The 24419-nt window shown below is 51.9% G+C and overlaps 1 long non-coding RNA gene across 1 annotated transcript; it reads left to right on the top strand.

The window, feature by feature from the left end:
• The first annotated feature begins 21210 nt into the window (after positions 1-21210).
• Positions 21211-24195, top strand: LOC144301670 (uncharacterized). The gene is made up of 3 exons (XR_013368412.1): positions 21211-21318; positions 22629-22793; positions 23434-24195. It is a non-coding gene; the product is annotated as an uncharacterized LOC144301670 (long non-coding RNA).
• Positions 24196-24419: the final 224 nt, after the last annotated feature.

The following is a 24419-nucleotide window of genomic DNA, read 5'->3' as shown; positions in this document are numbered from 1 at the left end:
TAATGTTTGCTAAAGGTGGGTATTAAAGAGAGATTTGTCAACCCAGGTTCATAGGAGTGTTAGTCCTAATAGTTAAAAGGTGGAAGCCATCCAAGTGTTGACCAGCAGATGAGTGGATAAGTAAAGTGTAGACTGTGCAGAAAACGGACTAGTATTCAGCCATAAAAAAGGACATTGTAACTGCTGCTACCGCACGGATGAACCTCGAGGACATTGCGCTCGGTGCAATCAGCCCGTCAAAAGGACCGACGCTGTCCGATCCCACTCACATGAGGTCCCCGGAGGAGTCAGCTTCCGAGACACACGATGGGCCAGGGGCAGGGGGAGGGGAGTCAGGGTTGCCTGGGACAGAGTTTCAGTTTTGAAGGACGAAGAGTCCTGGAGACGGATGGAGGTGGCGGCTGCGCAACAGTGGGAATGTACACGAGAAATGGTCAGGATGGTGAATTTTGCTATGTGTATTTTTTTTATTAAAGATTTTATTTATTTATTCATGAGAGACACAGAGACCCAGAGAGGGAGGCAGAGACCCAGGCAGAGGGAGAAGCAGGCTCCCTGCGGGGAGCCCGACGCGGGACTCGATCCCGGGACCCCGGGGTCATGCCCTGAGCCAAAGGGAGACACTCAACCTCTGAGCCACCCAGGTGTCCTGGTTTTGTTTTCTGCTCTAAAGCTTTTTGTCCCCCTCCCCAAAGGATAATATTAAATCCTTCCAAAGCAGAACAGCCAAGGTAAATTTTGAAATTTAGTTGGACTGTATTTGAACGATTCGGATCTCAGTAAGTAACACAGTTCTTAAAAGAGCCTTTGGGGTTTCCGAAACACCAAACAGAGCCACAATCTAGAAGGCGTTTGGCAAACAGAATTCCTCATCTGTAGAGACGGCGTCTTCTACGTTTTTTGTGCCCCCCCAACTCCCCCCCCCCCCGCATCCTGGAGTCTATGCTTACTCCGTCCACGGTGGGCAGAAACCGATCGTGGCTAAACGTCGACGTTAACAGATCATGTGATCAATTCATTTCGGCTGTGGTGCCCTTTTAATCATCAACCTCACAGCTGAACGTGATTAAATTACCCAATTACGCAAAAGGAATGTTGAACAAGACATCAGCCTCAGGGGGAAAAGGAATATGCAGAAATGCCTTTTCATCTCTGCGAATAGCCCCACAGAAAAAGATCTGGATGCGGATGCCCTTAGAAATCCCAACAGGTGGCGGGGTAGGTGAAGGAGACCCGGGTCAGCTGGGGAACAGGGCGGCTCCCCCCGGGGGTGAGGGACCTGTCAAACGGGGGGGGGGGGGGATGTTGAGGGTCAAAGGATGCATTTAAGCCCCAGGAAAACGCAGGCTCTCCTTTGGCAAGTGCGTCGTGCGGCTTTGCTCCCTTCAATGCCGGCAAAATGCACTTACGTCGTAACAGAGTTCCTAGGATTTTTCATTCTAAATTAAAAAAAAATATATATTTTATTTATTTATTCATGAGAGACACAGAGAGAGAGGCAGAGACACAGGCAGAGGGAGAAGCAGACTCCCTGCGGGGACCCTGATGCAGGACTCGATCCAGGGACCCCGGGGTCACGCCCTGGGCCAAAGGCAGGCACCCAACCACTGAGCCACCCAGACGCCCCTTTATTCTAAATTTTTAGCTAACACATCATTTATTTAAAAGCAGCACTAATTTGCCCCACAGCTGAACACTTAAGGCGGGGTTCCTCAGCCTCACGCTGCTGACATTGTGGCCCCATAATCCTTCACTGTGAGGGGTCGCCCTGCGCCCTGGAGGCCTGGCCTCCACCCACGGGGTGCCCGCACCCCAGTTATGCCAACCCCAGAATGCCTCCGGACATTGCCACATGTCCTCCGGGGGCCAGATCTTCCCCGGTTGAGAACCATGGCCTAGAGGGCGAGGCTGGAGTGGGGGGCAGGGTGGAGGGCCCCTTGCACACCTGGGAGCCCCCCTCCCTGGCCCCAGTGGTGGTGACGTTCCTCCAACCCGCCCCCCCCCCCCCCCCGGGGCTCTGACCTTCCCCTGCAAGGGTCGGTCCCCCCCAGGGCGGGCAGGGGGTCCATGTGTCTGGGCACGTAGCAGGGACAGGCCACGGAGCCATCGAGGTGCTGAGGGCTGCAGAGGCCCGCTGAGCAGACTGTGGATTGCATCTCGGGGGCCCCGGGACGGGGGTCCGGGGGCGCCAGGCGCGCCAGCACGCAGAGCAGCAGTCTGCTGGGCGGGTCTGACTTCAGCTTGCAGTTTCTGACCGCCGATGAAGTTTAGCATCTTTTCAGATGTTTTACTCCTATGATTAGACGAAAATTAAGGACAGTTGCACATGTACGTGCGTGCACGGGTGTAAAGGAGGTGTTGTATAAAAAGCGGGGAGTAGCAACAGCCCCGGGGGCAGAGAGCTCCCAGCCCGCAGGTGGCCCGGCGCTCCCTCCAGCTCCAGGTCCTGGAGGAGGACGCGGCCCTTCCTCCCGCACCTCCTCCTCTCCGGGGGCCCTGCGTGATGCCAACCACTGGCGGGTGTCCCCCCACCCCACAACCTGAGCTTGGGAAATCGTGCCACCGAGGAGCCTCTAGGTGGCAGTGGGTCCCAGAGATTTGGAAAGCGAGGCAGGCCCAGGCCCAGCAGCCCGGGGGTGACCGGACTTTGACCTGCTTTGCAAACAGAGTCCCACCCTGCACCTGATTCAGAAATGCTTCGGGAGGGTTCTGCGGGCAGGGGTGGTGAGAGACTCCTCCCTGACACATGCACGTGTGTGTGTGTGTGTGTGTGTGTGTGTGTGTGTCTGTCGGAGGGGACGAGAGCATGGTGTGCTCCCCATGAGAGGAGGTCCTTGCTAGAGATTCAGAAGTTGTGTCCACAATCTCTTAGAAGACTACAGTTGACCCGCAGGACACACACACACACACACACACACACACACACACACGTTTTCAAGTACAAAATTCAGAAGTCACAAAGAGACACACAGTGTAAAGCAAGGGTCCCTTTCACTTTGTCTCCAGCTTCTACTTGTCCCTTTGCTGCAGTGGAGGTAATTTAAGCACAGTGACAGGGGGATGACTGTAGTGCGTGTGCACACGTGTGTATGTGTGTGCGTGTGTGTTAGCCTGTGAGGCTTCCCCTCGGGGCCCGACCGCCACTCCCACACCTGCTCACTCTCATGAACACTCCCAGCTGCTGCCTCCCAGGCTCCCTTCGGGGCTATGGGCTCCTGGCACTATAGATGGTTTCCTGCTTCCACAGCAGGGTGGGGAACTTTCTGGAAGGTTCCTCCCTGCCCGGCACTGAGGCACATACATTGGTTGCCTTGGCATCGATTCTAGGTTGGCTATTTCCAGATTTGGGCGGGGTGGGGGGCTGTCCAGAAGGGGTTCCCCCTCCCTCGAAAATGCAATTGTTGTTTCTTTGCACTATTGTTTCCTTTTCCTTTGTGGAAGCTTTTTTTTTTTTCTTTAAATGGGGGAAGAGCATACTCAGAAAAAGAATCAGCATCTATTTTTACTCCTAAATTATTTGAGAAACAAAAGGTGGAATGTCTTTAATTAGAGCTCCATTGTATCATTTTCAGTGTTTCCCAGCAGGATGAGGGCGGCCTGTGGGGGCAGGGCTCTGGGCTCCCAGCTCGGGTGTGGACCAGCAGACCTTGGGGTTGGGCACACTCTTCCTGGAATGCAGATCGTCTGCGTGCGTGCGTGCGTGCGTGTGCATACGGGTGTGCATGTGCGTGCAGGCGTATTTTGGGGGGAATGACTGGGAAAGCAGTCATGGCCAGTGAGGTCGGGGAAGAGGCTTCACCCATCCTGCGGCCTCCCCCACGTGCACTTCTGTACATCGCGAGCCGGGAAGCCAGGCCTGTTGAACCTTCCACGCAGTTCTGGGGTTACCTGGCATCTTTTGGCTAAATTTGGGCGAGTCTTCTGTGCCTCTGATCTTTAATTTTGACGGGTTGGCTGCCTGGAGTTCGTGGAGAAATGTTAGCAGGTGCTCCTTTTGCCAGAAATAAGCTGGTTCCACTTTCCTAGGGTGAGACATGCAAGGGTCCCCGAGGATGACTGCGTCTTGGCACCAGTGAGACCCACTGCGTGGGAGGGAGGGCTGGGCCCCGGCTCTTCTCAGGCCTCACGTCATGGTCTCTGACAAGACTGATGGCTCCTGATGGCCTCTGAGCATCTCTGCGTGGCCCGAGTAACCCCCTGAACTGCCCCGCACCTCCGAGGCCTCTTCTTTGTTATATACAACTGATGGATAACTGAACACTGCATCTGAAACCAGTGATGAACTGTGTGTCACTAATTGAATTTAAATAAAAAAAATGCAAAAAAAAACCCCCAAAATAAATAACTGAATCAATCAATCAACCAATCAATCAAATGAGGATGATGGTGACCCTCGGGGATTGCTCGTTTCCGCCTGTCCTGCTACTGCGTGGAAGAGGGGGGCGGTGGCCGGACCCAGCCACGTGGCCGTTGCCAGGAGCCACACACCTTCAGCTCCTTTGCCCTGCGGGGTCCCCCTGGGGGAGCCCCGCTCTGCCCTTCCGTGGAAATCCGAGGCGACCCGCGCTGGCGAGCCAGGCCTGTCTGAGTCACGAGGCAGCTTCCCCCGCTGGGTACTGAGTCATTTTTAACGAGCCCTCCTCCTGCCTGGCAAACTCTGGTCATCATCCCGCGTTCATGGGAGTGAGCAGGTCGGGAGAGGGGGCCGGGCCCGGAGGGGAGGCCCACAGGCTAACTCAACCCGACAGCAGATATTCAACCCTTTTTTTCCAGAAAGTTTTCCACTTTTATTGAGACATGTCTGACATGTTACATTTTATGTCTTAGCCTTTTGATTGCATATATTTGTTATTTTTTATTTCAATTCAATTAATTAACATACAGTGTATCATGAGCTTCAGAGGTAGAGTTCAGTGAAAAATATTCAACTCTTTAAAAAAATTTAAATTCAAGTAATTAACATAGAAGTATCGCTGGTTTCAGAGGTGGAGGTCTGTGATTCATCCGTGTTATATAACACCCAGTGCTCATCACATCACATGCCCTCCTTCATGCCCGTCACCCAGTTACCCCCTTCCCACACCCACCTCCCCTCCAGCCACCCTCAGTTGTTTCCTATGATTTTTCTTAAGATTTTATTTATTTATTCATGAGAGACACAGAGAGGCAGAGACACAGGTAGAGGGAGAAGCAGGCTCCCTGTGAGGAACCCGATGTGGGACTGGAACCTGGGACCCCGGGGTCACGCCCTGAGCTGAAGGCAGATGCTCAACCACCGAGCCGCCCAGGGATCCCTGTTTCCTATGATTAAGAGTCTCCTAGGGTTTGTCTCCCTCTCTGATTTCATCTTCTTTTAAAATATTCAATTCTTATCAATCACTCTCTGACTTCAGAATCTCTCCCTGTGTTGGTTTGATTTTTCTCCTCGAATCCTCATTTATTGACCTCTCCTGCTCCATCGTCCAGCAGTAGCTTGCTTCCCGTTGGGGCAGCACAGGCTTCTTCAGGTCACCTTCTCGTATCACATGATGTGCTGGAACAAGCTCCCAGACTTGGAGCCAGGTCTCCGGATCTGAGCTCTGAGCCTTCAGGGACTGGCAGGGATCCTTCCCCCCTCCACCCCTTTCAGGGGTTTGGAAGCAAAACTAAAATCAGTTGAGTCTGCCCAAGACTGAGAAGACCGGCCACGTTTCCTGCGAAGCCAACATTGCTATTCCGTCTCAGCCGTGAGCTCATGGTTTCTCTGCTGCTAGATTCTCAAGATGTTTCCAGCTGGCCTTGCTTCTAAACGGCGCTGTAGCGTACAACTTCTTGGTTGTCCTTAACTAACGTTAGTTTTTAAGATTTTATTTATTTATTCATGAGAGAGAGAGAGAGAGGCAGAGACACAGGCAGAGGGAGAAGCAGGCCCCTGCAGGGAGCCCGATGTGGGACCGGATCCTGGGTCTCCAGGATCAGGCCCTGGGCTGAAGGCGGCGCTAAACCGCTGAGCCACCTGGGCTGCCCCTAACGTTAGTTTTTAGAGTGGTTTCAGCTTTGCAGAAAAGTGAGCAGAACTTGCAGACAGAGTTTCCAATGCCTTTTCGCTCCGCCCAACCGTGACCCTTTTGCTAACATCTAGTCCACGTGTGCTGCACCTGCTACAACTGATGAGCCAATGTCAGTAGACACGGGATCATTAGCCCACGTTCCCCGCATTCATTAGGGTCTGCTCTTCGGGTTGAACTTTCTATGGTTTTTTTTTTTTTTATTTATTTATTTATTTATGATAGTCACAGAGAGAGAGAGGCAGAGACATAGGCAGAGGGAGAAGCAGGCTCCATGCACCGGGAGCCCGACGTGGGATTCGATCCCGGGTCTCCAGGATCGTGCCCTGGGCCAAAGGCAGGCGCCAAACCACTGCGCCACCCAGGGTTCCCTTTCTATGGGTTTTGAAAAGCATGCCTTGACGTATGTCCGCCTTGATGGTTCACCGCCCTACGGAGCTGCTGCACTAGCGTTTTCCACCCACTTCGCTTCTCCTTACCCGTGACTTCGCTGGATCCTCGCAAAGGGTGTGAAGACCTTTACAATCGTCACTACACGCTGCCAGCCTGCTTGACATGCCCGGTTCTTTTGTAGCACCACACAGAATGTCGAACTCTCTCCGTTTCCCTAACCCCTTAATATTGGGTTTTATTGTTTTGATTTTTGTTCCTAGCTTGAGATAAAACACTTTACTTCGGAATCGCTCCTTATCATCAAAGCAATTAGTGCTTATTTAAAAATCCCAGCAATCCTTGCCCTTTATTCATTGAACACCTGTTTCTTAAGTGCCTGTGGGGCTGCAGGGGAGAAGCAGGTGGACATGGCTCGTTGCCTCTGAGGACTTCGCAGGTGGGTGGGGAGGACAGACAATGAACAAGTAAGCCCTTGAGGGGAAGCTAAGGAAGCCAGTGATAGATGCCCACAGGTGTGAGCTGAGGGGATGGACCTGGATTTGCAAAAGTCTGAATTGGAAGCTCCTCTGGAGCTTCAGAAACACCTGGGTGTTTTGGGTGGGGGCATTTGGGACCAGCTGAATGAAGGCCGAGGCCTGGGGCTGGTGAAAGCTCCCTGACAGCTCAGTTTCTCCAGAGCCGGGAATCTCTGGGTGGACAGGTAAGACCTGGGGGGTGACTTCGGTTTCAGATAGGGCGGCAGGGAAGTCCTCTCCAATAACAGGCACCAGCTCAAGAACCTGAGTGCAGCAGGGAGGGAGCCAACGGGACACCGGGGAAGGGCTCCGCAGGCCGGAGGAACAGCCTCTGCAAAGCTCTGAGGCAGGGGTGTCTTTCTCCGTCTCTGAGTCTTGGGAGCCCTCCCTGTCCACGCTGGTGGCCCCCCTCCGGATGTGGGCTGCCGAGTTCAGGCCACTGGTAGGCAGAGGAAATGGTAAGCTCCCCACCTGTTCGTGGGCCACTGAACGCAGACCTTCCTCTCTGGTCGCACACGTGTGCACAGCTGGTCCGGGCATCCTGCCCAGGCTGCACCTCACGAGAGCAGGAGCCCTGGAGCAGGGTGGTTTGGGGTTTTGTCTCTAGTTTACAGGTGAGGGCCCTCACGGGGCTGTAGGAGGGGGTCCTGCTGGACTCTGAGCCAGGATGGACTTTGGAGGCCAGGCTGCCCCCAGTCCCCACCCCCTCCCCGCCACAGGCTCCACTGCAACTGATTTCTGCAAGCTCCTGCTTTTGGATATAAAGCTGGTTCCATTTTCAAATTCTAAACACTGTGATGATGAAATTCTGTACACAGAGAACACGTCTGTTTCTGGAAGTGGAAGTTTTGGAAGGGGAATTGGCACATCTAAGAGTACGGATACTCCTTTTTTTTTTTTTTTTTTTTGAGTATGGATACTCCTAAGGCTCGGATTAAAACACAATCACGAAAAAACAAAACAAACAAACAAAAAAAACACAATCACGTCTTAGGAGGTGCTCAAGGGGACGACTTTGCCATCCTCCAGTGCCCGTGGTGAACTGTCCCTTGGGGGGTGGTCCCCTGGGGTGAGGAAGCAGGTGGCCCTGGGGATTGGCCTGACCACTGCGGACCATGCCAGCCCCGCGTCCACGGTCCTCAGCCGTCCCCCAGGAGGGGGCCGCCCCCTGCCCTGATAAAGGTTTAAGAGGTCCCCCCCAGGGCTCCAGACCATTGGCTCACAGCCTTCTACATGCAGCTGGGGCAAAAGCTCTGCATCCTAATTTGACCCCTTTGCCTGTCACCCCACGCTTATCAAGTCTGCTCCTGGGCATCATCTCACCCCACCCCAGCCCCCCGTGGTCTCACTGTCCCCTTCTGCTGCCACCCCCCTCCCTGTTTCATCTGCAGATCATTTTCAGTTTTTTTTTTAAGTTTTATTTACTTTATTTTGTTTTTGTTTTTATTGAAGTTCGATTTGCCAGCATATAGTATAACTCCTCGGCGTCCATCACCCAGTTACGACGTGGACGGAACTGGAGGGTGTCATGCTGGGTGAAGTAAGTCAATCGGAGAAGGACCATCATCATGTGGTCTCACTCATACGGGGAATATAAGAAATAGTGAAAAGGATTATAGGGGAAAGGAGGGGAACTGAGTGGGGAAAATCAGAGAGGGTGATAAACCATGAGCAACTACTAACTCTGGGAAACAAAGGGCTGTGGAAGGGGAGGGGGGTGGGGGAGGGGTAAATGGGTGCAAGTCATTTTCAAAATAGGTGCTGCTGGCACTCCACCAAATCTCTTTAGTGGGCTGAGAAGACATCCTGCTGACAGCAACCTGGTCCCTGTCATCGTCTGTCATCTGTCTCCATCCCAGGCCGCCTTTAGCCAGGGATGCACCACCAGGGAGCCGGTTGGAGCTGGATCCCAGCTGCCCACGGCCTCCCCTGCCTGGTCCTCCTCCCTCCTGCTCCCTCCCCTGCACACAGCCTCTACGAGAACCCCTGTCTCAGGCTCTGCTTCTGGGAACTTCACTCGAGGCGCTGAGACACTAGTATTTTGGACTCACTGCTAAATCTGACAACAGGTTTTTTTTTTGTTGTTGTTTTTTCTTTTGCTTAGCTTCTCTACTGATCTCTACGTATTCGATCTTTCTGCTTTCCTCTGGATTCATTTTTTTTTTCTTCTTGCCAGAGTAAACCCTGCAAGAATTTTCTCAAAGAAGGCTTTGTGAAATACATTCTTTGAACCCGTGTTTATGCAAGAATAGTGTCACTTTCTTCTGTTGAGCCGGTGATTTAATTAGATACACGGTTTTCAGGTTAAGCACGCGTTCCCTTCACAGGGGTTAAGCTGTTCCCCCACTGTTTTCTTCCCCCCATTAACCTCGAGAGGCCCCATTAAAGTCTCATCTTTGCCCTTTCGTAGGTGTTGTGGGTTGAACTGCGTCCACCTAAAAAGATCCGTTTGGGTCCTCACCCCTGGTACCTGTGAGTGTGGCTTTAGTTGGGAATAGATGGCTGCAGGCGTGGGTCGTTAACTGAGCCCAGGCTGGGGTAAGGTGGGCCCGTAGTGCCCCCTGAGGGGGTCCTTATCACAGGAGGAGGAGAGACACAGACCCACGGAGTGAAGAGTGGCATGGGGACCGGGACAACAGGCAGGGCTGGCGTGAGGCTTCGAGAAGCCAAAGAAGGCCCAAGATGCCGGCAAACCAGAGGCTGGGGGAGGCCGAGGATGGTCTCCACTGGGCTTCTGGAGACAGCATGTCTCTGCTCGCCCTCTGACCTTGGTCTTGGGCTTCTAGAACAAGGAGAGGGGAAAGTCCTATTGTTTAAAGCCACCCTGGGGATCCCTGGGTGGCGCAGCGGTTTGGTGCCTGCCTTTGGCCCAGGGCGCGATCCTGGAGACCCGGATCGAATCCCACGTCGGGCTCCCGGTGCACGGAGCCTGCTTCTCCCTCTGCCTGTGTCTCTGCCTCTCTCTCTCTCTGTGACTATCATAAATAAATAAAAATTAAAAAAAAATAAAGCCACCCTGTTTGTGGGACGTTGTTGAGGCATCTCAGTGTACGAATGCAGGGGGTGACCCGCTCTTCCTTCTGGAAGGACGTGAAAGCTGACCTTCTTCTTAAGTCTTGGCTTCTTACTACTGTCTGACTGGGGGCTGGGACCCAAGGCCAGGCTGACAGCAGCAGTGTGCAGTAAGCTGTAGGCACACACAAGCTTCTGTCGCAAGGGGCTCATCTGGCTCTCCCCCCACCTCCAGTACCTTCCCACATCCTTCCAGGTGCTTCCCTTTTCAGGGAAGGCAGCCTCCCACCCACGAGCAGCCCTGGGGAGAGGCTTTGGGCTGCAGGGTGGTGGCTGTCACTCCTGTGCACTCTATTTCCAGCGTCCCCAAGGACCCGGAGGTCCTGAGCTGAGCGATGCAAGTGCAAAGCTGGGGGGTGCCTGGGGTCTGGGAGGGGTCTGCCCTGGTTGCTGCTGAGGGGAGAAAGCACCTGCCAGCCCTGTTGAGCCCCCTGGCTGGCTCACCCCCTGCTCCCCACCACCCCTCCCTGGGGCCTGCTCCCCTTGGTTCACCCACAGCTACTCTGTCCACATCCACGAGGCTCTTTGACCCACCAGCTTCTTCTGTCACCTGATCTACCTCAGTGGATGGTTCCAGAAAGGAGCCTGGCAGCCCGATGGCTCTCTGCTTCATGTGGACGGCACGGAGCTCTTGGAACAAACCAGGACCCTGGGCTCATGGGCTCTGGTGTCCGGAGATGAGATGTTCTGGACGAGCGCCTGGTGACGCCGGGAGGCAGGTGTTCTGTGGCGGCGATGATGGAGGGGAGGGGAGTGGGACACGCACCTGCGGTGACGCGACTGCCATCGGGGTGGCGACGGGGTGAGGGGCGTCCTCTGGTCCCTGTTGCCCGCGACTCTGGTTCTGTCCCCACGGCAGCGGGCTGGGAAGGGCCGGTGGTGCGGGCTGCGCACTGCGTTTCCCCTCCGACTCCCAGAGTCTCCACACATTTGAGGTCGTGTGGCCCCGGGGTCCAGGAGGGGCCATTGCCTTCCCTGCGAGGATGCGGGGAAGTGGAGGCAGGGAGGCCTTCTCGCTCCAGGGGCGTCTGAGGCTGGCAAGGCCGAACCTCAGGGCGGCTCGGGGCTGGCCGACAGGAGCACCAGCCCCTTGGGTGGCACGGTGTGCGGCCCAGGATTCTGGAACGTTCTGATTCTCTGGGGGAGGGTGTGGCCAGCTGAAATTTGCAGCTGGTCCCTACACCGTGTTCATCCAAGTGGGTGCTTCAAGATGTTGGGGTGGTGCCACCCAGACACTTGGCGCCATGGGGCGCTGTGCCAGAGGCGAGGAGGGCGACCGTGTTCATGTGGACCGGGGACCTGTCCCTGCAGCCTCTGTGAGGCAGGCCAGGCACCCGGGATGCAACACTCAACGAGCCCCCCGCCCCGTCAGGACTGTCAGCCTGCACGTCCCCCGGTCCCAGCCCAGTGGAGGGTCTGTCTGGGGGGGCCGTGGCTGCGCACCACGGGGGGCCCAGAGCTTGAAGACACTCAGCTCTGCTTCTTTGTGACTTGCTCTCCGGACAGCACTTTGCGCAGCCCGCCTGTCCCCCGACGTGTGTCAGAAGGCGGAGGCTACGCGTCCTTCTCTCTGTGTCTTTATCATCTGCGTCCTTACAGTCTCTAAATCTCCACATCTGGGATCTGCAGGGCAGGCGGGCAGGCTGGAGGCCCCGGGAAGAGATGACAGCTGGAGTCCCAAGGCCGTGGAGAGGCACAGCAGCACCCCCCACCCCGCCCGGACCTCCTTCTTTTTCACTTGAGGCCTTCACCTGATTGGGCGAGGCCCACCCGCACTGCGGGGGGAAGCCGGCTTTCCTGGAAGCCTACTGAGGTAAATGTTGGTCACATCTAACAGATACCTTCCCGGCCACACCTGGTGGGTGTTTGACCGCATGACGGGGGCACTTCGGCCCGGCCGGGTTAGCACATGGACAGGACCATCGCAACCAGCAACCACTAAGGAAGTTGGATGCAGCAGGTGCACGACCGGGCTGTGGGTGCACGGGGGCCCGAAGACTCGTTTCTCTGAGGATTGGGAAGAACGCCTCCGGAAGGGGAGCTGAGGCCTGCGGGAGGGTGTCTCATCAGGCCTGCAAGGTGGTGGGTGGCAAAGAGGCTCCAGGCCTCTACTCATGCCAACTGCGCCTTCAGCGTAGGCCGCCCAGGAGCTGCGGGTGGGAAGGACCCTGGGGCTCCCGTGGGTGAGGGCCCACAGGTCCACGTGCAGCCGTGCCATGCACACAGAATCCGTGGCGACCCCGCTATGGGGCTCTCGAGACTGGAGGGTGGACGTTCTAGAATCCTAAGCCCGGGGTGAGCTCACTGCAGAGGCACCGACACGTTTCTCAGGGACACACAGAGCGCGCTCCAGCTGGAGACAAAGTCAGCGTGAGGCTGGTGGAAAGCTGTCCCCTGTCCCCCGTCCCCTGTCCCCCATGCTGGGGCATGCTGAGTTCTCGACAGCGCTCCTGCCTCCTTGGAGGCCAGGACGCACTCCTCTTGGCGGGGTGGCGGGGTGGTGGGGTGGGGATGATACTTGGGTTGATGGGTAGCACGTTAGTCGGAACAGGGGGGCTCATTCCTGCTGCACTGTCTTCCTGAGCAAGTCACCAGAGGGACCGTCTCCAGCTGCCCAGATCCAGAGACAGGAAGCATTGTCCAGGGGCGGAGTGTGGTGCAGGTTTATTGTCCCCCGGGGGGCTGGTTGTAGGTTCGCATGTACGTGCATCGAAAATATTCTGGTTTTCTGTGTAGGCTCCCACTGTGTTATTTGGAGGCTGTTCAATATTTTCACATCATGGTTTCATTTTTTCCCCATCTCACCCCTTGTTTTCCTAAAGGGCCCAGAGCTCCCCCAACTGTAAGGTATCACATATGTCTCTTTGAGAGGATAAGACACTCACCGAACACTTAACCCCTGAGTGGAGGTGGCCTCACGGCATGAGGATCAACAGGGGAAGCCCCTCCAGGAGGCCCAGACGCACGGCCTTTGGAGTGTGCGTTCCCGCGCTGGGGGCCATGGGGAGATGTGCCTCCCAGCACCCAGGGGACTGCTGGGTGGGGAGGGCGTGGAAAGGACCACATGGCTAAGCCAGCCTGCTGTGTCTCGAATTCAGACTCCACTCAGGCGCGTCCAATGTCTGCACCAGGGTTCCAAATTTGACGGCTTAAAAACCCCACCCGAAGGGTCTTCAGGTTTTATCACAAGGTCTACAGATTAGCTGGGGGATTGCAGTTTCCATGTGGAAAGGGACAGTTGTTTGCGAGAGACAACCCAGTGTCAGCGGATCCGAGTCACGAGTCTGTCCTGGGTTAAGAGAGGCAGGTGGTCGGGTGGGCAGTAGACAGACCGCTGCAGACAGAGGAATGTCCACCCTGCTCTGGAAACTTCTTAAATCTGTGATGACCCTTAACAGCCCCCAGAGGAGAAAGCAGTGTGCTCTTTAGAACGATGTCAGGTGATCTTTGAATGAACATTTTCATTTTTGGTGGAATGTGGCTCAATGCAGAGAATGTTTCCAGGACATTTCCCCAGGAGAGGGATCCATTGGTTCCGAGCCACCCCGGGTAGACTCCACTGGTCCTTCCCGCCCCTGTAGTAGCATGTCTGGGGGTAGGTAGGGGTGGGACTCTGGTACCACCTATTATCATTGACTCAGATTGTTCAAGTAGGTAAATTATGACCATTTCCAGGAGAACTGCACCTTTACTTACTTAGAAACCTAACATTAAAAAAAAAAAAAAAAAAGAAAGAAACCTAATGTAGCCCAGAATGGATTCTTGTGTCCAGCTCAAACCCCTAATCCACTGCCCAGGAGAGACCTAGTTTGCATCTTTGGAAAAAAGGAAGTCACTCCAAACTCCTCTTCCAAGTGACACCCCACCTGGAAATCCCTTGGATTTATAAAGCACTCCCTGTATCTGTGTCTCCTCCTTTCCTTGCTGAACTCCTTGGTTGTCCTCCAGAAGCCCCCAGAGCACGTGGCACCATCTTGGTTGTGTTGCCTGGACACCCTCGTGGGCCATCACTACCGTAAAAGGTGTCCAGGTGGGGAGAGAATATTCCAAACCGGTGTCTCTTTGGAGATCTTTATTGTGTGTGCTTTTTTCCCCTATTGTTAAGCGCCAAGTGAGTCCTTAAAGGCAGAGGTCTTTTCTACTGTCTGTAATTTTTTTTTTTTTAAGATTTTATTTATTTGACACGGAGAGAGCGCACAAGCAGAGGGAGTGGTGGGCAGATGGGGATGGAGAAGCAGTTCTCCGCAGAGCTGGGAGCCCGACGTGGGGCTCGATCCCAGGACCCCGGGATCATGACCCGAGCCGAAGGCAGATGCTCAACCACTGAGCCACCCGGGTGTCCCTACTGTTTGTATTTTTACTTGGAAGTTTGTCAATGAAAAAAAAAAAGTTTGTCAATGCTCATAGGTTATTTACACACATTGGATGAAGGATACAGGTTGTGGACAATAATAATAATATGAAATCATCTTTACATCATGGAAATTGGCAAATGCTGCAATCAAGATTTTGAGTTTCCGGGCAGCCCAGGTGGCTCAGCGGTTTAGCGCCGCCTGCAGCCCAGGGTGTGATCCTGGAGACCCGGGATCGAGTCCCACGTCGGGCTCCCTGCATGGAGCCTGCTTCTCCCTCTGCCTGTGTCTCTGCCTCTCTCTCTCTCTCTCTCTCTCTGTGTCTCTCATGAATAAATAAATAAAATATTTAAAAAAAAACTTCTTTAAAAAAAAGAAGATTTTGAGTTTCCCCTCTTAGGGCTGGTTTGCAGGCACCCACTGCTCGAGGATGACAAAGGGCTCCAGTCATTCATTCCTGGAAAAAAAAATGAGGAAGACACATTGGTTTCTTTTCCCCCACCCATTGTGCAGGGGGTAAAATTCAATGATGACTTTTGGCTTTCTGAAATATATATATTGTTTTCTCAAGAAAGAATAAAACCTAACTCCCAGCCAAAGATGGGAAACTGAAAATAATCACAATATTCCCAGGCAGGCGCGCAGTCAGGTGTAGGCAAGCCATCCTCCCCTTTTCTTGTGAAAGCGTTAGTTTAGCCGGGATCTTCTGCGGAGAGGGTCGCAGGCTTTGCAGAATGTTAAACCACAGGTTTTACTCTCATCATTTTCGACATTCATTTACTTTATGGGAACTGCGGGGTGGGAATGTGACATCCAGTTAATATTCGAGTCTGGTTTTCTGCAAATAACTTGCCATTTGGGAAGATGGTATATACCGTGTTAATCTCGGCTGCTGGGCTGAATTTGCCAGGGAAGTTTTAAGTTGGCCAAGCCCAGGATTGGGCACGGCGTTTCTGAAGGAATAATTCGTTTTCAGGGTGTTCTTGGGTTCTGAAATACCAGCATGCCAACGCGAAACGATTCCCTCGGGGAGAACTTTCCTCCTGAAGAGTCTCCAACGCCCCGCGCTGCTGAGCCCCGCCGATATGCAAAGCATTGAAAGTCTTCATTTTTTTTCCCTTCAAAATATATTTAACTTCAGTAAACCTTAAGCCAAGCCTCTTGCAGATGGCAGACAGCTTAATTGCTGTGGTAAAATCGTCTGACGTTTTTTTGGAAAACCTTGGGTGCTATAATAACCCATCGAACCCAGAGAAAATAGAATCCTACCCACACAAAGGCATGCATATGGCCCAGCCCCTCAACCGAGCCATGGAAGTTTCTTCCCAGGGTGTTCCTTTTTCTCCCCCCTTCCCTTTTCAGCCTTTCTTGCACAGCTTGCGAGTGTCCAGAGTGTACGAGCTGGATGGCAAATCCAGAGAGCCCGGGATGAAATGAATCAGCGTTCCTGTTTCCTCCCCCGGCCCATCTGTCTTCCTGGAGCGTCGGATGGTGGATGGCCAAGACCGCCTGACCGTATTCGTATATTAGCTTGATTTCTTTTTCTTTCTTTCTTTTTTTTTTTAAATTTCTTTTTCTTTACTGACTTATTTTTTAAGAATCCTGTGGGCGCTGTGTGCCCACAGGCAGCTCACGTGCTCCATCGGCCCTCGGGTGGGCGCTGGTTGGCAAGTTGCTCTATCTTTCGCAAGTGCCACCCGTAGGCCGGGCCTGCCCGGGCTCTGTTTTCTTGGGCGATGACTTCTCTTTCTCTGTATCAATAAAGGATATTTTCTGAGCGGATGATTTCCTTTTTAAAAAATTTTAAATTCAAATTGCCTATATGTAGTATAACACCCGGTGCTCATTGAGCAAATGATTTCTGATGCAACATAGAAGCCACAATCTGGGGGCTGTAAACAAGTATCCGGCCTACAAACTGCACTTGGTCATCACGGCGAAGCGTGCTACCGTCCTAACGTCAAGGTTAAAAACAGACCCCGGTGGAGAGCGTCTTTGTTTACTACGACGACCGAGGCCTGTGAGGTTGGATTACTCTTTTTTTCTCAGCTGTGTTTATAAACACTGGTAAACAGGCTGTAGCATGAACAGCCAACCCTTGTTTGTACTTCCAATGGATTTATTTTAAGTGGTTCCGCTGATGTGCGTCACTGTGTGCATTGGGTTCTTGGCTTGGACCAGAACTGACCTTCCTCAGCCTCTTTAGGGTTGTGTGTCCAGGGTGACCGGGCAGCCGTACGTGTGCTGCACTGTCTTGCATGCATGTGGCAGGAGGGAGAGACAGGTGGGAGGTGGCCCCTGGTGGGCACGGTGGCACCTGGAGCTGGGCCCAGAGGAGGAGCCGAGGAGGGAAAGAGAGGATGCAAGTGGCCACACTCGGGCGTTTGGATGGGCTTGTTCACAGGACAGGTGAGCCGCCCCTGGCGGGGCCCCAAGCATGTGGGTGGGGGACAGAGGCTTGCGGGGGTTCCCGACAGCAGGGGAGGATGGGCTCTGAGAAAGTGTGTGGCTCCAGCTGGTATCCCGGGAGGGGTTTATTAGTAGCCTTCTCACCCAGCTCATGGTCCCAGAGCAGTTGGCATGTGACACCCCACGGCCACTAGGTCACTGGGCAGTCCAATAGACCTGTGGGCCTGGTGGGCCTGAGCCTTGCGGATGCCTGTCTTTGACCAGGTCCCAGTCTCCCAACTGCCCTGGAGAGAACCGGTTCTGGCTCATTCTTGACTTGGAGATAAAAGCACTGAGGCTAGCAGAGTGTACTGGATCTGCTCTGCTTCCCTCGGCATCTGGGTACCAGGATTCCAAGGGGAAACCGAGTCTCCCACAGGCCTCTCAGCTCAGGAGCCAGGTCACTCGGCGGGGGGTGGGGGTGGGGTCAGTGTTACCAGATGCCCTTCATCTCAGTAAATATTTCTGGGTGGTTTTCTCTCTCATAAGCACCGTCCTGCTCAGACGATTGCTTCTCACAAGACACATGGGTATTGGTGATCTGCTGCCTTCGCTTTACTTTCTCCAGGAAAAGTCACGATGGTAGGAGAGAAACTTCCTGTGTCTGAGTGGGAAGGGATTTGCTGTCATTAGGAAGCTTTGGGTGGCGGGCCACAGAGAATCCGAGTAAAAAGTAAAAAAAAAAGAAATCCTACTAAATAGTAAAAAAACCCCAAATCCACGTTGTCAGGCCCACTGGCAGTACTTTCAAAGTTCAGTGGCTCAGGGATGTCATCGGGGGCCCCCGTCCTCTTTGGGGGTGAACTCCTTAGGCTTGTCCTCTCCTGGTCATAAAGTGGCTGCTGCTGCACCAGCCATCACCTCAACACACAGACCCGTTTCTCCTTAGCTGACTTTCTTTATCAAGGAGGAAATCCTTTCTAGACAATCTGCTCTTCCCCAGATTTCTTTCAGCCCACCCACGTGCTCAGCCAACCCACACACCCCCTCACCGGGGTCCTCGGTCCCCTGCACGCTGTTCGCAGGCCAGGGGGCCCTTGTCCAGGCTCATCTAGGTCCCCGTCTCCGTGGCCCCTCCCCTTCCTCCTCCTCCTCTTCTGAGCTGAAGGCTTGCAGCCCCCCTCCTCTGGGCCTGGGACGTACTAGGCTCCCAGATATCTTCCTGGACAAGCGTCAGGTTTGCACTTGCTCCTGCTCTTCCTTCTCCTGTCTCCTGTCCAGATGACGCTCCAGGCGCTGGGGACTCTGGCATTCTCACCCAAACGTCCCAAGACTGTTCTCCCCAGGGGTCTGCCTTCCTGATGGCAAAGCCGAAGCAGGTGTGTCCCCGAGGCACCCGGGGGGTGGCTGCGGACCGGCCACTTGTGAGGCCACGGGATGATTGTCTACAGGTCCCCATGAGCTTCGGGGGGTGGGACCCACCTGAGGAGGGGGTGGGGCAACGGGGTGGGTGGTGGGCTGGTGGGTAGGAGTCTGCACCTCCCGAGCCACCAGGTTCCAGAACTCCCGGGAGCCTGAGGTCATTAAATCCAACCCGGCTCTCCAGGCTGTTATTGGGTATGGGTATCAAGGTGAAGGCCAGAATGTAATTTAGTGGTTTGTCCACTTAATTTATGACCTTAAAATATTTCTTTTTTTAAATAATTATCTTTATTTTAAAAAATTTTTAGATTTTATTTATTCATGAGAGAGAGAGAGAGAGAGAGAGAGAGAGGCAGAGACACAGGCAGAGGGAGAAGCAGGCTCTGTGCAGGGAGCCCGACGTGGGACTTGATCCCGGGTCTCTAGGATCACGCCCTGGGCCAAAGGTAGACACTCAACCACTGAGCCACCCAGGTGTCTCCCTTAAAATATTTCAATGTGTGGTTTGTAGGCCTTGGTTTCCATTCTCACCGCGGGCCCCACCAACGTCAGCGGTGGCCTGCTCGGAATGGTGTTCTCGGCCTTGGCCATTGACAGAGCGGCTTTAGTTGATATGATCCAGTTCGATTGTTCTTATTTAACTTTCAAAGCCAGTGCAAGGGCTCAGTGGTTGAGCATCTGCCTTTGACTCAGGGTGTGACCCCGGGGTCCCGGGATCGAGTCCCGCATCGGGCTCCCTGCATGGAGCCTGCTTCTCCCTCTGCCTGTGTCTCTGCCTCTCTCTCACTGTGTCTCTCATGAATAAATACATAAAATCCACCCCCCCCTTTAAAAAAAAAAAAAAAAGCAAGCAAGTGCAGGCCGGGGTACTCCTGTGTCCAACACTAGGGTGTTCCCGTGTGGCCGACCCGTCCTCGCTCATCCTAAGTAGCACAGTGGCTTTCTTTTCCCGATAGATAGAGTCTAGCAGCTGCCATTCCCCATGTGCTTCCAAAAGGCCCTTGAGAAATGCCACGTCCTCAGAGATACGGGGCGGTCAGCGAGGCAATCGCTCTACGTTGTCTGTGCTCGGAGCTGTGCCAGGTGCTGCCGCAGACGGATTATAGGACACGCTTCCTGCTCTCCGAGTAGTGAGAAGAACTGAGGGAGAAATACAGAATGAGAGAACACATACTTAAAAAAAAAAAAAAAAACAATCCCTTATTTCTCAACTATTTTATTTAAAATATGTAGTAGGTAATGCATTCACATGGTTTGAAATCAACAGGCCGCAAAGGCCCTCCCCAGCACGAATATCCTAACCACCCCGCTCCCTGCTCTGTAGGCACTCAGCCTTACTGCCTCCTTCCAGAGATGTCTGATGTGTGCACGAGTCAGTACACATACACGCGTGTTGCACGCGTGCGCACGTATCTCTCCCGCTCCTTTTTATACAACAGGGTAGTGCAGTATGTCCTTTTTATAAATCATAGACTATCTTTAATTTTTGTTTTCATGTATTTATTTTTAAAGGCTTTATGTATTTGAGAGAAAGAGAGATAGTGAGAGAGCGAGCTTGAGCAGGGGGGAGGGGCAGAGGGAGAGGCAGATGCCCTGCTGAGTGCGGAGCTCGGTGGCCTCCATCCCAGGACCTCGGGATCATGACCTGAGTCCAAGGCAGATGCTTCACCCACTGAGCCACCCAGGTTCCCCATTATTTTTTATTTTTTTATTTTTATTTTTTTAAATTATTTATTTATTTATGATAGTCACACACACAGAGAGAGAGAGAGAGAGAGAGAGGCAGAGACACAGGCAGAGGGAGAAGCAGGCTCCATGCACCGGGAGCCCGACGTGGGATTCGATCCCGGGTGTCCAGGATCGTGCCCTGGGCCAAAGGCAGGCGCTAAACCGCTGCACCACCCAGGGATCCCCCCATTATTTTTTAAATCACTTCTTTCTTTCTTTCTTTCTTTCTTTCTTTCTTTCTTTCTTTCTTTCTTTCTTTCTTTCTTTCTTTCTTTCTTTCTTTCTTTCTTTTTTCTTTCTTTCTTTCTTTCTTTCTTTCTTTCTTCTTTCTTTCTTTTTCTTTTCTTTTCCTTCCTTCCTTCCTTCCTTCCTTCCTTCCTTCCTTCCTTCCTTCCTTTCTCCTTTCTTTCTTTCTTTCTTTCTTTCTTTCTTTCTTTCTTTCTTTCTTTCTTTCTTTCTTTTTCTTCTTTCTTTCTTTCTTTCTTTCTTTCTTTCTTTCTTTCTTTCTTTCTTTCGAGACAGGGAGAGAGAGCATGTGGGCACATGGCAGGGGGTAATGGGGGAAGGGCAGAGGGAGAGAGAGCATCTTACACAGGCTCCACGTCCAGCACGCAACCCAACACAGGGCTCCATCTCACGGCCCTGAGATCATGACCTGAGCTGAAATCAAGAGTTGGGTGTTTAACTGACTGCACCTGGGCGCCCCAAATCATAGACTATTTTTTAGAGCAGTTTCAGGTTCACAACAAAATTGAGCAAAACATTTAGTGGCTTCCTGTCTGCCCCCTGCCCCCGTCACTCACAGCCTCCCCACCATCAGCATCCCCCCCTTTCTCATTGCAGGGTGTCTATCAGACCCTAGAAACCTACCCTTACCCATCATTATCACCCCCGTTCCTAGGCCATGGAAGGCCCCACTCTTGCTGGTGCGTGTTCTGTGGGTTTGGGCAAACGTATAATGAGGTATCTGTCATGGTAGTAGCCTACAGAATAATTTCACTGTCCTAAAACTCCTCCTAAGGGCACACATTTTGATGCTATTTTGTGTGGCAGATCTAGAGCAGGGGTTGGCAAGCTTCTGCAAAAAGCCAGAGAGTAACTATCTTAGGCTCTGAGGGCACACAGTTTCTATCAACTCAACCCTGCTATTGTAGAAAGAAAATGGCCACAGGCGATACGTTAGCAAATGAGCATGGGTGTGTTCCAAGAAAACTTTATTAGGAACACCGAAATTTGAATTTTCTATGATTTAAGCCAGTCACGAAATACTGTTTTTCTTTTGATTTTTCTCCCCAGCTGTTTCAACATGTGACAACTCCAAGAAGTGATAAGAGTGAAAAGAGAAGGCCTTGACCCAGTTGAGGGCATCAGAGAAGCCTTCTGGGAGGAAATAGCACTGAGGTGAGATAGAACAATACATATAAAAAAAAAGGAACAACTAAGCTAACTGGCCATACAAAAACAGGTGGCGAGCTGACTCCTGGGGTAGAGCACTGTCTCCTGAATTGTTTAGTAGAACAAAGCTACTTCATGGGCTATTAGTGGGCGTGCAGAAAAATGAATTTGGGAACTACTATAGACCTTGTATCTTTATTAGAGGGTCAGTTCATATTAGCATATTAAAGGCTCTGGGAAGTTCAGCAAAAAAAAAAAAAAAAAGTATGCAACACATTTATGCTGTTTAGCACCATATTTCCCAAACTGGTCATGGGTATCTCTCTCTGCATGCTCCTTCCTTTCCTCCTCCTCCTCCACCTCCTCCTCCTCCTCATCATCATCATCACGGAGTATGTGTTCACTCCTTGTAGAACTGATATTCAGAAGATCTCCGATTGGGAAGTGCTGGTTCTAAAGCTGTTGAGAACATAGTTTGGAAGCAGGGCAAGGAGTCCAAGGAAGGTTTTGGAAGAGCTGGGATTTCAGTCTGCCCACCTTTCTTGAGTTCACCTTCAGATGGAAGGGTTCTCTGGGGGGAAAGCTGTTGCCGATGAGGCTTCAGGATCTCTGACACACCCCTGAGCACAACACACTTTTCCTCCCTCTTCTCTGAGCCTGGTCCTCTGTCTCAGTTGGCAGCACCTGCGTTCCCCAGCTGTGTGGACACAGGATTTGTACTTGACCCCCTCTATACTCTCCACACCTAAGTCATCAGCAAGCGTTCTCAAGTCTACCTTCAAACAGTCATCTCTCACCACCCACCCCAGTTCGCCTGACCCACCTACTGTATTTGGCACACACCCCTCAGCTCTTCCTGGGCCAATGGTCTTCATGGTGGGGAGGAGAGGAAACCACTAAACTTTTTATTTCTATTTGCTGGTTTTCCATCTCCCTTTCTATTAATATTGTATGCCTTGTACATTCTCTGATGTACATAATATATGACTAAGATGGAACATGTTAGAATTTATAAATAATACATGTGTATGCGTGCGTGCGTGCATGCCTGTGTATATGGAGGGAGTGCTACAGAATTTAGGTTGATTTTGCATGAAATCTATCACACACACGTAGAATGAAATCCAACTCTCCTCCTCGAAGAACAGCTAAAAAGTGAAGAAAATAGGAATGGTATTTGAAGACATTGGAGAGTTCATACAGCAGTGAAGAATTTTAGGGCCAACGTGTGGGAGAGGGATGGAATACAGGAAGGCAAGCCAGCCCGTGTGACCACTTCTCCCTACGTGTCTTTTTTTTTTTTTTTTTTTTTGCAGAAGAAAGGGGCTGAAAGAGTGAGAAGTTAACAGAGCTGTTGATAGATAATGAGGATGGGGCGACAAACATGAGCCCCCCGGGCCCGTGAGGAGCTAGAGGCCCCAGACATCCCCACAGTCCTGGAGTATTTGGTGTGGGAAACCACACGGGGCTACGGTCTAAGAGTAAGTGTGACAATCAATGGACTGGTCTGTGCAAGAAATGAAGCCCAGTTTTGAGTCATTTCAATCCCGCATCAGATTAAGGAGATTAGGGATTATCAGTGCCCATAGCGGCCCACCATCAGTAAGTGCACTTTTTGCAACAAGGGGGCGCTCCTCTAGATCTCTGTGTTTTGCATACCCAACACTGGCATTCAGTGAAATTCATCTAGTGCAGGGGAGCCCCCATGGCCCAGCGGTTTAGCGCTTCCTTCAGCCCAGGGTGTGATCCTGGAGACCCAGGATTGAGTCCCACATCAGGCTCTCTGCCTGGAGCCTGCTTCTCCCTCTGCCTGTGTCTGTGCCTCTCTCTCTGTCTGTCATGAATAAACAAATAAATAAATCTTTAAAAAAATTCATCTAGTGCATGAATGAGGAGGCAAGATAGCAATACTTAGGGAGAGAGAGAAGGAAAAAAGAGGTAAGAGAAACGTGCCAACAGGGAATCCAAAACAGTGGGCTTAAGATAACTATGCTTGATATACTCAAGGAAGCAAATATCAGTAGAAGATTTTGGCAGAGAGTTAAAAGCTGTAAGAGAGACTCAAAATCTTGGAAATGAAAAATACAATAACAAATGATAACCCCATGGCTCCCTCCACAGGTTAGACACAGCTGGGGAGAAAATTAGTGAATTGGAACAAAGGAAATATCTAGAAAGACATTCAGAGAAGAAAGCAGAAAACAGCTGGAGATGTAAGGGTGTGGAGGAAAGGTCTAACACTCAAATATTGGAAGTTCCAGAAGCAAAGAAGAGAGAAAACGAAGCAGAAGTAAAACTTGCATAGATAATGACTGAAAGAAAGGTTTCTGAAACAGGTAGCAGAGCACATCCTCCACAGGGACTCGGAGCCCCAAGTAGAATAGATACGGAGAGAGCCACATCTAAGTGCATCGTGGTGGAACTGCCGGCCACCAGAGACAAAGGGAAACCTCAGAGGGATGGAATCCAAATCCCCTACAACAGCCGACAAGGACTCCATGAGCCGGTTCTGCCTCGGCTTCCAAGGCCCTGCACCTGGTTATCCTGGCATTCTATCCTCTCAGTTTCAGCGAGAAATCATTGACCTGGAACACGGTACTAGTCCAAGGTGTGCAGCATCGTGATTTGATATTTGCATATGTTGCAAAATATAATAAGTCTAGTTAACACCCATCACCCCACGGAGTCCTCATTTATTTTTCTTGCGATGAAAACTTTTGACATTTGCTCTCTTAGCAGCTTTCAAATATATAATCCAGTATTATTGACTATGGCCACCATGCGGTACATTATGTCCCCAGGACTTACTTACCTTAGGAGCTGGAAGTTTGTACCTCTTGATGCCCTCCTCCCATTTCACCAGCCCCCAATCCCTTGCTTTTGGTAACCACCACATCTGTTCTCTGTATCTCTGAGTTTGGATCTTTTCAATTCCATAAGTTCCATAAATATATGAAATCTGTCTTTGTCTGACTTATTTCGATTCACAGCATGTCCTTGATGCTCATCAATGTCACATATCATAAGATTTCCTTCTTTCTTATGACTGAATAATATTTCATTATATATATATCATATATTCTTTTTTTAATATCATATATTCTTTA

The sequence above is a fragment of the Canis aureus genome, chromosome 30 (assembly GCF_053574225.1).
Source record: "Canis aureus isolate CA01 chromosome 30, VMU_Caureus_v.1.0, whole genome shotgun sequence".
Lineage (NCBI taxonomy): Eukaryota > Metazoa > Chordata > Mammalia > Carnivora > Canidae > Canis > Canis aureus.
Note: the sequence above shows the minus strand (reverse complement) of the source record. Positions and strands in the feature narration are given on the sequence as shown.